We start from the raw sequence: 14,243 nt of genomic DNA, 5'->3' as shown, positions 1-14,243 counted from the left end.
TTTATTATACGTGTATATATATATGCCATATGAACACATACGACAAAGCACATATAAGCATATAGGACATGTGTATATAGGATATGTGGCATAAGGACAGCTAATAATTTATTTGCTATAAATAAATCTACCGCCATCGATAATCCTACATTCGAGTTTTTTGCTTTATTTATCAAACGTTTGTATAAGAAAACGCAGTGTTCGTTACGAGTGTAGCCTTTCGATCGTGAGCTAACAAGTGATTAGCACCCTGATGACTCCTGTGTCCTGTTGGGTTATTCTGTAGTTGATAAACTCTATAATAATATAGTATAATAATAAAAAGGATAATAGAATGGTGTCATCGATTCAAACACTACTAGATAATTAAGCCGCAGAATGACAGTTTCGATGCACACTTTCGAGGGAAAATCTGAAGCAGTCTGGTTCACCAGATGGGTCTGTTTTTCGTTCTTCAGCCGCGTAAGAGATTTTTGTCAAGAGCATCGCAGTGTAACTGGTGAAGCTGGGTCACGTTTGCCCGGACGACAATATAGTTTGCTAGATCAGTTGGTAAAATTGCACAATAAACGTATAAACAACGCTCTAGCATTAAAATTCATTACGTAAACGTGTATCTATATACTACAACCTATAAGAGAAACTTTTCTCTTGCTTTGAGCGTGCAGGAAAGGATCTAATTGCAGAAGATATAGCACGTATTAAAAATTTCAATAATAGTAAAAATAGTGTGTAGAAGATACGCAGATTAGCACTAAGTTTGTAACTAGAAATACTAATTGTCGTGAAAGATTACGGAGCCATTATGCGTGGTTTTCTACATCTGTTTTGCTACAATGTAGCATTCGATGCTGTTTCCCCTTGTCTTAGTCTTGTCGTTCTGGATGTCTATACGTGACCACTGCTCACAGTAGTTCCAGGTCATATTCTTCTAAATGTCCGCAGCGCACTGATCTCAGTAATAAGCTCTCGTTCAGCCGATAGGAGCAGCTTGCATGTGGACCGCAATCGAGCAATTTCTGCTTAAAAATGCGTTAAAAATGCAGCATTTCTATACCGGTTATAGTTGTTACGGGTGCCCCCGTACTACCTAATACGGGAAGAAGAAAAAACGCTAATTTGCCCCGATCATGAGCCACGTGGGGTGCGTGAGTGCAATGACTGAGATTGCCACTACAGGTGCTAGGCTAATCGAACCGTGAGGCAGGAACGCATTCAGTGCCTGTTCACGTGCAACACCCCAGCCAAGTACGGCCGTTACCTTTGACATGGGCGGCAAGCACGATGCGTGCTACGAAGGCTGGCACGTTGACGCACCTAAATATTTGTTTCTGGAGTACTAGAGCTGCAGCAGACCCCGAAGCTGCAATCATATTGTGACGTTTTGATTTGGACGCGTTTGTACCTGACTTACTTTACGAAGCTCCGCAGTTAGACAACACTGTCTAGGTGATACTAATTATTCGATTTTTGGTCACTGTTTAGACCAGCATCCGAACAGGTATAAAGCAATAAACGCGAACATTTAAAGAAGTAAAAAGTATTGCAATTTTGTTTTATCTAGCTATGTATTATTATAAAATAGTTTGCACAGCCTGTTCTTCTAGTTTTTGTCGAATATGTCAACCGTTTCCGCCGAATGTTTTGCCAAACTTAGTTTCTCATAGTTCGTCTTTAATAGAGAGCTTCTTGCGCTTGTTCTTTGCTCGTTTGATCTCCGACTAATTAAGGTCCAAGACCAAAGGCTTTCGCTTGTTCTTTAATCCTTTACTGTTGTCGTTTTGATGACGGGCTGTCGGCGTCGTTACGCTGTCAGCCCGTCATCAAAACGACCAAGAGAACGTACGGGCGGGATCGTACAATAAATGTTTGATGGATCGCACCGTTGCCGATGGAAGCAGTGTAGCGGTCCTATTGCTTTTGTCGACTAGCAGCTAGTCGGGCTAGATGTCGAATGTAGGTGCGCGGAGAGCCATCGAGAACCTCCCCCCGTTTCTACTTCACTCCTTTCTTCTTTGCTACGAAAGCGCGAAGCAGCGTCAGCGACGACAATGGCGCCGGCGGCGGCAGCGATCACTGTCGCGCAGCCCATCTTAACTCACAACGCGGAAGTCGGCCGAACATTCACCTCTCAGCGCGGGTTCTTTAAGCCGGGCCTCCCCCCGGCCCAGGCTCAGAATAGGCTCCAAAACAAAGGAATAGCGCGCAGATTCTCTGTTCTTCCTAGGCTTTGAGGATTCGATGCTATGCAACCAGACTGGCTGTTCTCAGTGACCACCGGGTATGCGCGTGTATCTGACACTGTTAATTTGTGGAACAACAACACTGAGCGAGTTCAAGCGACGGACGGCGTATGGGGCGCCGGTCGCTGCAGATGTTGCCATTAGTCAAGTGGTCCTCGTAACTCTGTCGCCAATCGTTCTTTATGACCGAGTCCGCTTTTGGCGATAGTAGTCAGCCTCAAACCGAATAACTTCTTTACCTTATAGAAATCTGCCTTTTGTTACAAGAAGTAAAAATCTAAAAAAGCATAGCAACGATCAAAGGAAACTGTTGATGCTCTTTAAAATGGTCACATCTCTTATTGATAAATGGGCAAAGCTATGGCGATATCTAGTATTCAACGAACGAAGGGTACAGCCACACATATATGATTGTTTAGGCAGGACGTCTCTTCTCCGGGGATTTCTCGAAAGAGCGAAAGTTTTCTTCAGTGTTTCCACTTGTCTCTAACGTAGGGAAAGTGACAATTGACAGAATGTCCTTTCGCGATACCTTTCAAAGTATGGCGCGCAAAATTCACGTACGGTGATAAGATTAATCACACATAACCCTTAAACAAAATCCTTCAGGGATCGTCTAGAAAAGGCCAAGCAAGAGTACAATTAGTGAATTAGATGATGTGGAGTTCTGTACGGTAAATCGAGGGATTTGTTACAGTGTGTGGGCGCACAGAAAATATAGGTAGTATACGAGATACGAGTGTATAGAAGAACGCTACTTATGCGACGCGGACGCTGACGAACGGAATCTCCGCACGCATTCGTCCTATGATAATGCGATGGCTGTTGGCTACCAGCAGATCTAGGATCGTAACAATGACGACACCGACAACGGCAAAATAACGACAGAAAGACGCACACACATACAAAATCATAGTCGTCAGCAGTGGCAGCAGCGACGTCCCAGCCTTCCTGCTGCTCGCTTAACTGCCGTAAGGTTCCTTTTGTATCCTTCACCGTGCCCCTCGTGTGCCTCATTCTTGCTGCCCCACCGCTTGTGCTACAGCAGAGCATGCGTCCTGTCCATACTGCTGCAAGCAAGGCAAGGCAAGACCAGAACTCGTGCTAAACTTAACCCATTTAAAGAACCTTTGCCGGTGAACTCTGGGAGGACGTTGACCCAGTTGACGCGGCCGCTACCGCTGTCGCCGCCGTCACAGTACTGTGGCCGACGACTACAGCGGCGCGCTTGGTCGTAGGCTGGCATCCAGGCCGCAGCAGCAGCAGCAGCTTCTCTTTCTTTCTCTGTCCGCCTGCCTCCCTGAATGATGATGACGCTGCCGCTGCCGCCGCCGCCGCCGCCGCCGCTAACACGGCTTCTGGCTCAAGCGCTATGCTCACACTAAGACTGATACTCAGACATACATTCACACACACACATCGAGAAACGCATCTCGGATACACAGCCACTATTACCGAGCGGATCGACCGACAGAAGGCAGCCGAATCGAAGTCACACATACACATAGAGACTTGCTGACCAGTACCGCTCGCTCACGTCAGTTTACAGTGACACTGAGAGGAAGCCATGCATACAGCAGGAAGGCTCACATACTCTCCCACGAACATGGGCAGACAGGCACAATCGCACTAGGTCCAACGGCAGCGGCACCCTCACTCATCGGCGAACTCACAGCCTAATAGCATAGGCCGGCTGTGTTCTCGCTGTTATTAGAGCGTGTATGTGTGTTTTTGTGTAAGCGACCGTAATCGTGCCGCACAGACAGCAGCGCCCCGTAGCGGGACCCTCAGAAGTTTCGCTGAACGAACGAGGCGGTTGGTCGTGCGTGCGTGCTCCGAGCAGGGGCGCGGAGACCAAGAGCGACCGCTGATGCTGGCAGTGAATGAGTGTGATGGCTGTGTAAGCGTAGGGCGATGTTGGTAGCCTGGTCGGTGATAGTTCGCTAGCTAGTCGGGGTACGATTTTGGGTTGACGCTCAGCGTGGAGACAGTCAGTCGGTGGAGGACAAGCGTAGAGAGAGGTTGTGTCACTCCGCACTGCGGAGCAGGTAGCACGCGGTCTCATGGGTCGCGAATTCATGTTGCCGCTGTTACACTGAAAAGCGTTAATAAAAAGCAGCAGCAGCAGCAGCAACAGCAGCAGCAGCAACTGTTGCAGTTCAGTAACTACTGGGTTCACAAATGTTGTGCTAACAACTTGCCGTAGTTACAAGTAAAGTTCGTACGAAGTAGCCAAAAATGCACGAACTTCTAAAGAAGCCAACCGTTCATAATCGTAAACTGTAAATTGTTTCACCGGCGCAAACGAACTGATAATATCTATCAATTATATAGTATTGCTCATTGTTATCCCACCGAAACAAATTGCGTGAGCACCTAAGCCGAGGGAAGATATGTAGGACCGGAAGCGATACAATGTGACCTCAGCAACTAGTGATAACCTCATCAAAGCGCAGTTATACAACAACGAAGGACCGAGGTAGTCGTGCAAATCAATAACGGATACTCACAACGGCAATAAAACTATCAGGGTCGACTGACAAATGAGGAAGACGACAAAAAGCGGGCATATTGCCTGAGCGAAACTGGTCCACCGTGAAAGGCAGCACAAAAGACGAAAGAATACGTGAGGATCTCGGAGAACGCAAGAAACATTTGCCTCACTGGCTGATAACGATTTGATTTACTTTCGATGTAATGGCCAAAATAGATCGAAAACGATTCGAAACAAGCATCCCTTTGCTGTGCATGTGAGAAATCGTTGAGTGAGCGTGTAGGCAGACGGAACGTAACGCCTAGTGAATAGATACTTTGTCTGTTATTGTTACTATTGCTATCTCCATTACAATAGGATTGCTCCAAAGGATACCAAATTGAGAGATGGTGGTAGATGCGCCTTCAAGAAGCCGACTACGGGGTACGTTTTCCTATAACGTGCTGTTAATTATTAGCTAGATAATTAAAGCGATATCTGCAGAGGCGTTCAAGAGATAAAATGGGCCTTCGCCAAATCAGCACTATACATCACGTGTGATGTCAATGCACGTATCAAATCATATAGTATATATTACAAAGTATTGATCGCTTTCATCAATAGCTAACGATCAAGAGAGGAAAAAAGCACACGCAAGAAAGACCGGCGCCAAGTTCTAGTGACGAAATTTTTTCTTTTGGCACATTTACCTCGTTCGTGCCTAGAGCTTACGAAAAGATGGGCGAAACTATCAGTAGTAGTAGTAGTAGTAGTAGTAGTACATGAAGTTCGTTTCAATCATATAGGGCCGGCATATTGCTCGCAGGCGTTCAGGTCGCAGCCAAACGAGGGCGAACCGAACCGTGGGAACAGCAACTGGTTGACATGGCCAGAAATCACAAGTTCAATCTCCGCCGATGCATCCATATGCATTCATTATACAAGACAAAGGGAAATGTATGTTTAGTAACATTTCGTTAATTCTCTCCACTTAAAAGTTATTGGGCTAACTTGTGGCCATCTTTAGAGAACCCCCATGTCGTATGGAGTGCTAACGCAGCCGCGTATTTTCCATTACAATCCCTTTGTACCCATACACATTTCGCAGAACTGTTTGCCCCGTAGCTGATGTGGTTATTTCGTACGGTATATTATTCTGGCTATTTAAGTTTTGAGTCAGTCAGTCAGTCAGTCAGTAATTAGTGCTGAGATAGCGGAGAGCTTTCTCTATTTTTTTTACACTGCTGTAACATGTGTATACATATACATAGAGCCGTCGCTCGCCACACCGTTACTGCCGGCGCCGTTGTTACCAACGCTAGCGGCGTCTGTAGTGTCAACGTCGAGCGGCTTCGGCTGACGCTTTCTATCCGCGTTAGTTGGCCTGCCGGAGGAGGGGCCATTGACCTTCTCTTCTCCGTGCTGGTAAATAGCGCCGGAAATGACACCGTCTCGACAGCAGCGGTTTCAGGCTTGGACATTAACACTGTTGCCTATTACGACCGTTGTGGAAAGTATCTGTCCGAGATGAGATGAATCTAAAAGGAAACAATTAAAATTGTTTTACCTGTAAGGACCTGTTCGATCGTCCAGCTACGATATGTAATAGCAACGGTACAATTAGCATGAAACGGCTGGTCGGCCATTGTGAATTGGACTCGAATTGGATCGTAGTTAGATATGTTAATTATAGCGAGCTGAATCGCTAGACTCGTCGTGTAGATATTCATCGTCATAGAGTTCAATGACTCGCCGAGAGCATTGAGAAACAGACTAGCGTTTACCGTATTTAATATACAGAGCATAACAAGTGATTGAAGTTGGATTAGCCCCTGGTAATTATTGATTGTTTCGTTTGAAAACCGTATGTGCCAGTACTGGAAAAGTGCTGACAGCTTACTGTGTCTTTGGCTCAACAGTGGTAAGCTCAGCCCTCATTTCGTTACTGCGGCATGTCACAATCGCAACGAGTAGCGACGAGCACTGCCTTTCGTTATATTACTTTAAGACCGATCTTTCTTTCTTTGCGATCCTAGGCTTAAGCTGATGGAAAAGCAAGTGTTTTATGAGCGAGCCAACTGCAGTCATGTGATAGATACCGCAAGCATATCGCTGGGAAGTGAGCCCTCTTTAGGCATAGGTCGTCAGGATAATTTAGTGGGTATAGCATTTGCGTGCTAATCTTAGGGACATGGCTAGGTTCAAACCCGGCCATAGATACACGGTTCGTTTCATGCTGGCAGAAGCCAAACAGTTGTCTGACGGTATGCCCAGCGCCGACACTCGACGCAAAACTCGAAACACAGAGGCCTATTGCAACTGCGATGATTTGTCCTTCGGTTTTTCCTTAAGCTCATTAGTCTAGAATCACCACAAACATGCGATTATCTATTACGCAGAATATACGATCTATCAAAGAGCCATTTTACCCAATTTTATGTAACTCTAAGAAAAAATCCCACCTAATGCGTTCGTAAATTGTTATTAGTTATTATTGGCCTATTTTGTCCTGATTCAAATTTAAAAAAAAACCAACAGCACTTAGATAATCTGATTGTGCTCTAACAATTCATCTTGTTAAATAATGAAAACTTGTTTTTCGTTTAGTTAGTAGAAAGAAAAGTTTTTAATTACTTCAAATTATACCTCTTGATATTTTCGCCTAAACTTTAGTAGCCGTACTTCGACTCGAACAATCAGAACAATTGAGTTACCCTAATCGCTTGGGCCGACAAAAATTATCATAATTTGTTATATTTTTTTCTAGGAATTATCGTTACGTACAGCCGGCGCCTTATGCATAATCATTGTTGAGTTATAGGGGGACAAGGAAAAGGTGATGGCGTCGGTAAGAGAATTTACATGTTCTTATAATATCGTTTTCTACACAGCGGTGCGTATTGCTCTCAGATACAGCGGGATCGTTATGGACGCCTCCTCTAGCTTTTTCAGAAGACGCCGGTAACTAGTTGAAACCACCGTGCTTGAATTGTAGTTAGACCTCTAGGCTATTTACGGACTATGGCTATGGATGTTATATTTATTATTATTAGTCCATTCTGTTCCTACTTTCCGGACACAGAGTGGGTAAGCGACCCGTACAAAATATACATACATATATATATATATATATTAAAAATCAGGTTCCGCTGCGTTGTTATTTCATGGGAATAAGCAATACTACAATGTTAGACATTGTTTTCATTCAGATTCTAATTGTATCAACGAGTTTTGACGTATACTAATCAGAGCTGGCGAGGATCCGGTTTTGTTTGACGACTAGCTGTTCCATGCGAAAACGGCCTTTTCTAAGGACGTTCTTCAGGTAGCAGTACAGTTATCAATGATGATTTTTCGTGCAGTTAGAGAGACAAGCAAGGGAGATATACGGGTGCGCTGTGCTATCGCCTAGACGAACCACTCCACTATTTGCGTTAATTTTTAGACCTATTAGGAGAAACTCATCAATAGTGATCTAGAAATCAAACTAATCCAAAGAAGGGCTGCGAATCCTCCCCAAACTGGTCTCATTCTGACTATTTTTTTTATCTGTGCAAAAGTAGAAAGAATTCCAGCGAAAGTCATACGTGAAAGCAGTTAGATGACAGGAGTTCTCGTTTCTACCATTTCAACTTCCCTTTAGCAGGCTTAAGTAGGTGAAAGGTGGCGTGCAAGGTTAGAATTTGAGCGAAAGCAAAACCGTCTAAATTTCTGGAGTCTACGTGCCATATTCAAGTACAAAGAGATTTTTCCCATGAGGTACTTATACCGCATCGAAACTAGCGCATTCTATCGCCTGTCCAATACGGCCCTAGTCCTTTGATGCCGGTGATATTCATTTTGCTGAACTTCAAAGTTTGTCCGGCGTTAACGTTGGATACTGTTTAAGTTACAGGCGACTTTACCTATCTGCCAGAGCGGGCGGTGATGGTGTCATAGAAAGACGTAATCGCGTACATAAATGCATGGACAGGCAACGAGAACAGAGAACAATAATGCAACGAATCGAGAGTAACGCTCCTGTTGTTTTAGACCTTATCTTAAGCTTTACACATCAATTCCGATTGTGACGACGACGGCGGCGGCGACGTTGGCAATGGCGGCAGATAGAAAGAGAGAAGTTTCGCTGGTTAGTTTTGTTGGCGGTAGCGTTCATGCGGCTGCGTCGCCACTCGTAGCCGCAACACGAGGCGTTGCCATCCATCGGCAATACCAGTATCATCGTGGTCGTCATCAGCTACTGCTGCAGGTGCTTGAGTGCTAAAAAGAAACAGACAGCCCGCGTCCTAAAAGGGTCAAGTAAGTGGGACATAGCAAAATCGCTCGTCCATTCATGCAATGGCGATCAATCCGGCCAGGCCGATCGAGAGAGCATCAGCAACACAGGCAACAATGGTGATTTGCGCTGACGGCCACCTATCCAGCCAGTCAGCCAGCTAACCGGACATGCGGATGGATAGACAGATAGATACGTTCCACTTCTTTTTCAACCGAAGCGTCTTCTCCACCTTACACACACGCGACGTCCCTTGGCTTGGCGTAACGTAAGCACTGCATCGCGCTGGATCACTAGCCCGTGCCTACCCAGGGCGCGTCGACTGCCGCCTGTTCCCGCAGCCACAGCCGCTCGTGCCGCCGCCATTGTGTGTGCGAACAGTCGAGCGCTGGCGACGGCCATTCCTCACACGCGTTCTGCAAGCAACCGCAATTGCAGCTCTTCCGTCGCCGCTGTTCCAGAATTCACTTTTCATTTGTGCCTGGCTTCAGTAGCGGTAATATCCGTGGCGTCAGCAGAGCAGCTTCAGAAGCAGCGATAGTTTCCATAGCTTCCACTTTCACTAGTGAGTGAGCAGTCGTCGTCAATCCGTGTTACGGTAGCAACGGTGGCTACTGTTATTCCAGCCGATGATCATGTAACCCGCGAATCGGCAGTAGCTTCACGTGCACTAGCACTTGTCACTCCTCTTTAGATCGCCACGGCTGGCGAAGATGCTATTGGAAATCTATGTTTGCAACTGCACTAACAGTTGGTCAGGTATGGCTGCTGGGACGACGGCATGGATTTCCGGTTAGACAAGGAACGGTTCTTGAGAACTGCTCTAGACAATCGTCTGCGAAAGCCGTGCTCGATCTTTTTGTGAAGAGAAACAATAAATAAATAGATAAGGAAATATTCAGAAGTAGAGCAAGAAACGAGGTCAAAGCTGGAAGTAGACTTGAACAGTTTTTAAAAGCCGGGAGAGGAGCAACACTAACGCATGAAGAAAAGGTGTCGAACGAGTCATCCCTTTCTACAATGTTGTTGTTACTTTTACAAGTAGAGGCTGTTATGCTTACGACTAAGGGGTAGGTGCGCCTGCAGGACAAGCGAATCGCACTTTCTGGCCACGAGTATCCGTACAGCCATAGCGCAGCGGATGGATGGGGCGGGCTATTGATTCGATAAATAATGACCAGTCGCTGTGGGTGTTCGCATGGTCGTGACATCTGTGTCCAGGTTTCACTGTAGCTAGCTAGCTAGCTATCTAGACAGCATTGATATTCTAAATCAACATGCAGCCAATATTATTATTAATTCCAGATTTTGGGTAAGTATCTAAGAATTATCACGATCTAATAAAATCCGGCCTTCTACATGGTAAACAAGTTGCCGATTCATCAGGCCTACTAATAGGAAGGCAGCAAGAAGGAACCTGCAAGCCATTATGGAACATATTTATTTGCATAATCATATTTTTTGCAAAGTGTTTGTATATCCGTTGGTTCCGGCAGAACCTTCGCTGTCGATCGTAGAAAAATTTACGGCTGCGTCTTACCTTTCGAGGAACAATCAGCATGGCCTGCTGTTAAAGATAACAGCAGACGATAACTGTAGCAATAAAGACAAAACCATATTATAGAAATCGGCGCCTAATGTAATATTGTCACGACGTTCAATTGAAAATGAATCATTTTTACTAAAGGCGTCTTCTTTGATCCGCTTATAAGACTATCCTTTCATTTATATGCTCGACAATGGCGTTTGCCGCCGCGGCAGCAGATGACTCGACGAAGCATCGCACTGGATCTGACGATAAGATTTTGGCTTTTACAATATAATTTGTCAAAGCAGCATTAAGGCACTCGTTTACATGTGTACTTATCATCGTGCCGCATGCGTCATATGTCAGTATACCTTATATCTCACGTATTTCGAAAACAGACGGGACGCGAGAGTAGTACGTACGCTAACTACACATATTCAGTGATCTATTTAGTCTATTGTATCAGCTTCCGGCAAGCGTAATCTCCCGGCCGCGATGACCAAAGAAAACGAAGGAGAGTGCTGTAACCAGAAGTGCGCGCCACTGTGGGTTTCTGGAACGCGTTGCCGCCGACGTCGCGGCCGCGTTTCACTGCTGCATCCGCATGATCCGACGGTGCGGCTCGCAATCGAGTACATGTTTTACTTGCTCGTGCAATAGACGATCGTCGTGCGGTGCGTGTGTCCGTGCGTACCCCAAATGTTGGTACTGACCTGACGACGCTTTTTCCATGTAGCTACTTTTGGGCCGACGTATGTTTCCATCGTCGTAGCACGAGATGGCGTAGTAGCTTGGCCATCTATATATATAATAGTACATACAACACTTCGTCACGCACCGTACGTACGCCACAAAACAGCGACAACAATCATGGCAACGAAAAAAGGTAACGCGTCCGCCGGCGTCACCACGGTCGTCACAACACCATCTTCCTCCTCTTACGTAGCATGTGGGCTGGTTCCACAGATGGTGGACGTTATGCGTTGGCCGTGATCGCGTCTTTATCTGTTGTCCCTGTTTCCATCCATGGCGGCTGCATCAGGGGCAGCCACCATTGACGACTCACTCGCGGCCAGAGCTAAAGCTCCGTCTGTCTGTCTGATTGTCTGTCTGTCTGTCTGTCCGTCTGTCTGTCTGCCCGCCTGCCTGCCTGCCGAAGCCATTGTTGTCGTTGGAGTCGCACTAGTGGCAGTGATGCCGCTGGCTGCTGTTCGTGGCGACGGTGGCAGCAGAACGCGACTCTGTGCGCATTTCGTGTGTCAGCGCTTTCCCCTTCTGTGGCCGACGGCAGCGGCGGCGGCGACGGCGGCGTCCGAACCGCGGGCCGGGGCGAGCATGCTGCTATCTTGCTGCTGGGTCGCGGCTTCATTTTGCCAGAGGCCGTGGCGACGCGCGCGTGCTGTAAGGATTGCGCTGCGTCGCTACGTCGGCCGGCCAGGTAGCGAATACCGTTATGCGATAGAAATGTGGTCGCAATGCTAGTAGCAACTGTCGTTCATCTAGGCTTGTTACAATTATACGGTGTTTGTTATTGTGCTATCGGATAGGGTAGAGACTGTGTTCAAGTTGGGAGAAAACTCTTTTCTTCGCAAAGGAAAAAGATGCACCTGCAAGCGTAGCTGTGCACGTGTGCAAGCGAGGAATAGATGCTGTGTGTGTTTTTTCCTCATCGACGAAAGGCACAATTGAAGCACAGTTAGAGGAAGTTAACAAAGTTGGTTTTGACATACGTGCATTCGTACCGCCACTTATGCTGTGATAACGAAAAACATCGATAATGGCCTTGTTCCGTCCAAACTGGGTCGAATTATGGCTCGACTGTACCATCAGAGCCCAGTTTTGAATTCTGCGACACCGTAGGTGTCCGCTAATCTCGTTAGTGAGAAACTTCCCAAGTGCTGTCACCCACGTCCTATCATCCTATTTGATTAATGAATTTAAACCTGGCGTCAGTTTACCGCAGTGCCATTTCTGTAAACTGGTAAAAGACCAATAGGCGCAACAATGACGAGAACGATAAGACGCCGTCGTTACCGGACAGTAAAAGTTACTTTGCTATAACTTGTACAGCAATAACATCCAGACTGTGATCAGCAATTGCAGCTATGCTACGTCAATACCTAACGGATGAACTAGAAGTGTGACCACCTTTAGAGTGAGCCTTTTACAATGGATACTATGAACTCTTGCCCCTGTCAACACTTTGTGTATATGTTCATATTGGTAACAGTAACCTCATCATTGCGTTAGGATTAGTAGTGGTGGTGCCGGTATCGGTGGGAGTGGATTACGCCATTTTTGCCACGAGACTGATTTCGACCTGTTATTTCGAGACGACACCTTCGATATTTGTTTACATTGTGCTCTACCGGAACACAGTGGGCGTGGGTGGGTGTGTGCGTGTTTGTGGGCGTGTGTGATTCTAAATAGAATTGCACTTCTTCGCAGTTCCGAAGTTCCAACAAAAAGGTTAGACTTAGTTCCTTATAGGCATCCATAATAGTGTTCGTAGTCTCCAACACACGTCTTTCTGTCGTTACATATACCTGTTGCTGAAATAGGTAAATACTGCGCAACGTTTCTATTTGTCTTTGTAAGAAATGTAGTCGATCGTGCCATTTTCCGTTCTTTCCCTCTGGCTCGTCATATCAGAGTACCTAATGTATATCACAATATAACTTTGCCGTATCGAACTTGAAATTTCTACCAGCGACGACGGTCTTTGTGCTATGGTTACTCGTTTGCTAAGTAGATTTCGACTGAAAATAGTAAACATAAAAGTAAACGTAATGAATCCAACAGACAGCGAAGGCGTGTTTGTATACGAGTGGCCTTTTCCTAGTGACCTACTATACTTTGACCATCTCATCATTGGCACGCGAGCCGAACAAGCAATATTCGCATAGAGAACACTCACCTCGGCGCTCGTTTGAGATGACGTGTCCAGTACGGGCGCCGACAGCGGCCGAAACTGCAGTGACTGTATCGTAGATGATAATAACGATCGCCATAATGCAAAATTAGTTATGTATTCGAACCGTCGTTTGCTCGCTACTTGCGCCGTGTCGGTTGACGATCGATAATGTAGTTGTCTTCATCTTGTCCTCTAATATCTGACACGCCAACGACACAATTGTCGACTATAACGCGACGATGGCGATACTGGTAGGAGGTGCAGTTTCCAGCTACGAACTCGGCCGCTGCTGCTAAATCTTCCCGCTGACGCAAGCCGCGATCAACGACAGTAGCGATCCAGCAGAAGTAAAAATTATACCAATTTCTATGTTGGCCACCACCGATGACTTGACCGTGTGGCAAATGTCGTCGTCTTTTTTTCATTACATCCTGTATTAGCACTCGGAACACATAAACTCGTATACAGACGTTACTCGCCATTTGGGAAATTAGGAAAAAGGATTACCGTGCCTTTGTGCCCGTTTTCTTTGATCTAACGTTTGAATATTGTCCATGCAGGGCAATGTTCTAGTACCACGTAAAAATACAAGAAGTTCCATGATCCGACTGGACATACCACATCTGAAGATCTGCCGTTTAGAATAGATCAATAGTATCGTCTATTGATTTTGAGTAACCAATGGATTTTCTGAACGCGGTTGATGGGCCTGACGGTCTGAAAAGATATAGTAAAGAAATCTGCGACACGAACGCTAAAGAAAATTGACCAAGAAAAAGGCAAATAGAGATATCATCGATGGGGTTTTC

General features: G+C 45.9%; 1 protein-coding gene and 1 long non-coding RNA gene across 13 annotated transcripts in view; one reads left to right on the top strand and one right to left on the bottom strand.

Moving 5' to 3' along the window:
• The window catches only part of LOC111255623 (uncharacterized), a 69,964-nt gene that overhangs the window by 8,884 nt on the left and 46,837 nt on the right, over positions 1-14,243 (bottom strand). For 2 of the 7 annotated variants that reach the window (XR_015319194.1, XR_015319196.1), the window contains exon 1: positions 1,884-3,692. The exons of 4 other annotated variants lie outside the window; for them this stretch is intronic. This is a non-coding gene — a long non-coding RNA (uncharacterized LOC111255623). One more of the 7 variants, XR_002675579.2, reaches the window with a different exon arrangement.
• LOC111255620 (uncharacterized) overlaps positions 1-14,243 on the top strand; it is a 93,268-nt gene that overhangs the window by 52,525 nt on the left and 26,500 nt on the right. The window contains exon 1 of one of the 6 annotated variants that reach the window (XM_022817776.2): positions 4,232-5,160. The exons of 4 other annotated variants lie outside the window; for them this stretch is intronic. The gene's annotated coding sequence lies outside the window, so the exon portion shown is untranslated. Of the gene's footprint in view, positions 1-4,231; positions 5,161-7,872; positions 12,990-14,243 lie in introns of those variants that run through there. One more of the 6 variants, XM_022817775.2, reaches the window with a different exon arrangement.

Source organism: Varroa destructor, unplaced genomic scaffold, assembly GCF_002443255.2.
Source record: "Varroa destructor unplaced genomic scaffold, Vdes_3.0 BEIS01000001.1, whole genome shotgun sequence".
NCBI lineage: Eukaryota > Metazoa > Arthropoda > Arachnida > Mesostigmata > Varroidae > Varroa > Varroa destructor.
Note: the sequence above shows the minus strand (reverse complement) of the source record. Positions and strands in the feature narration are given on the sequence as shown.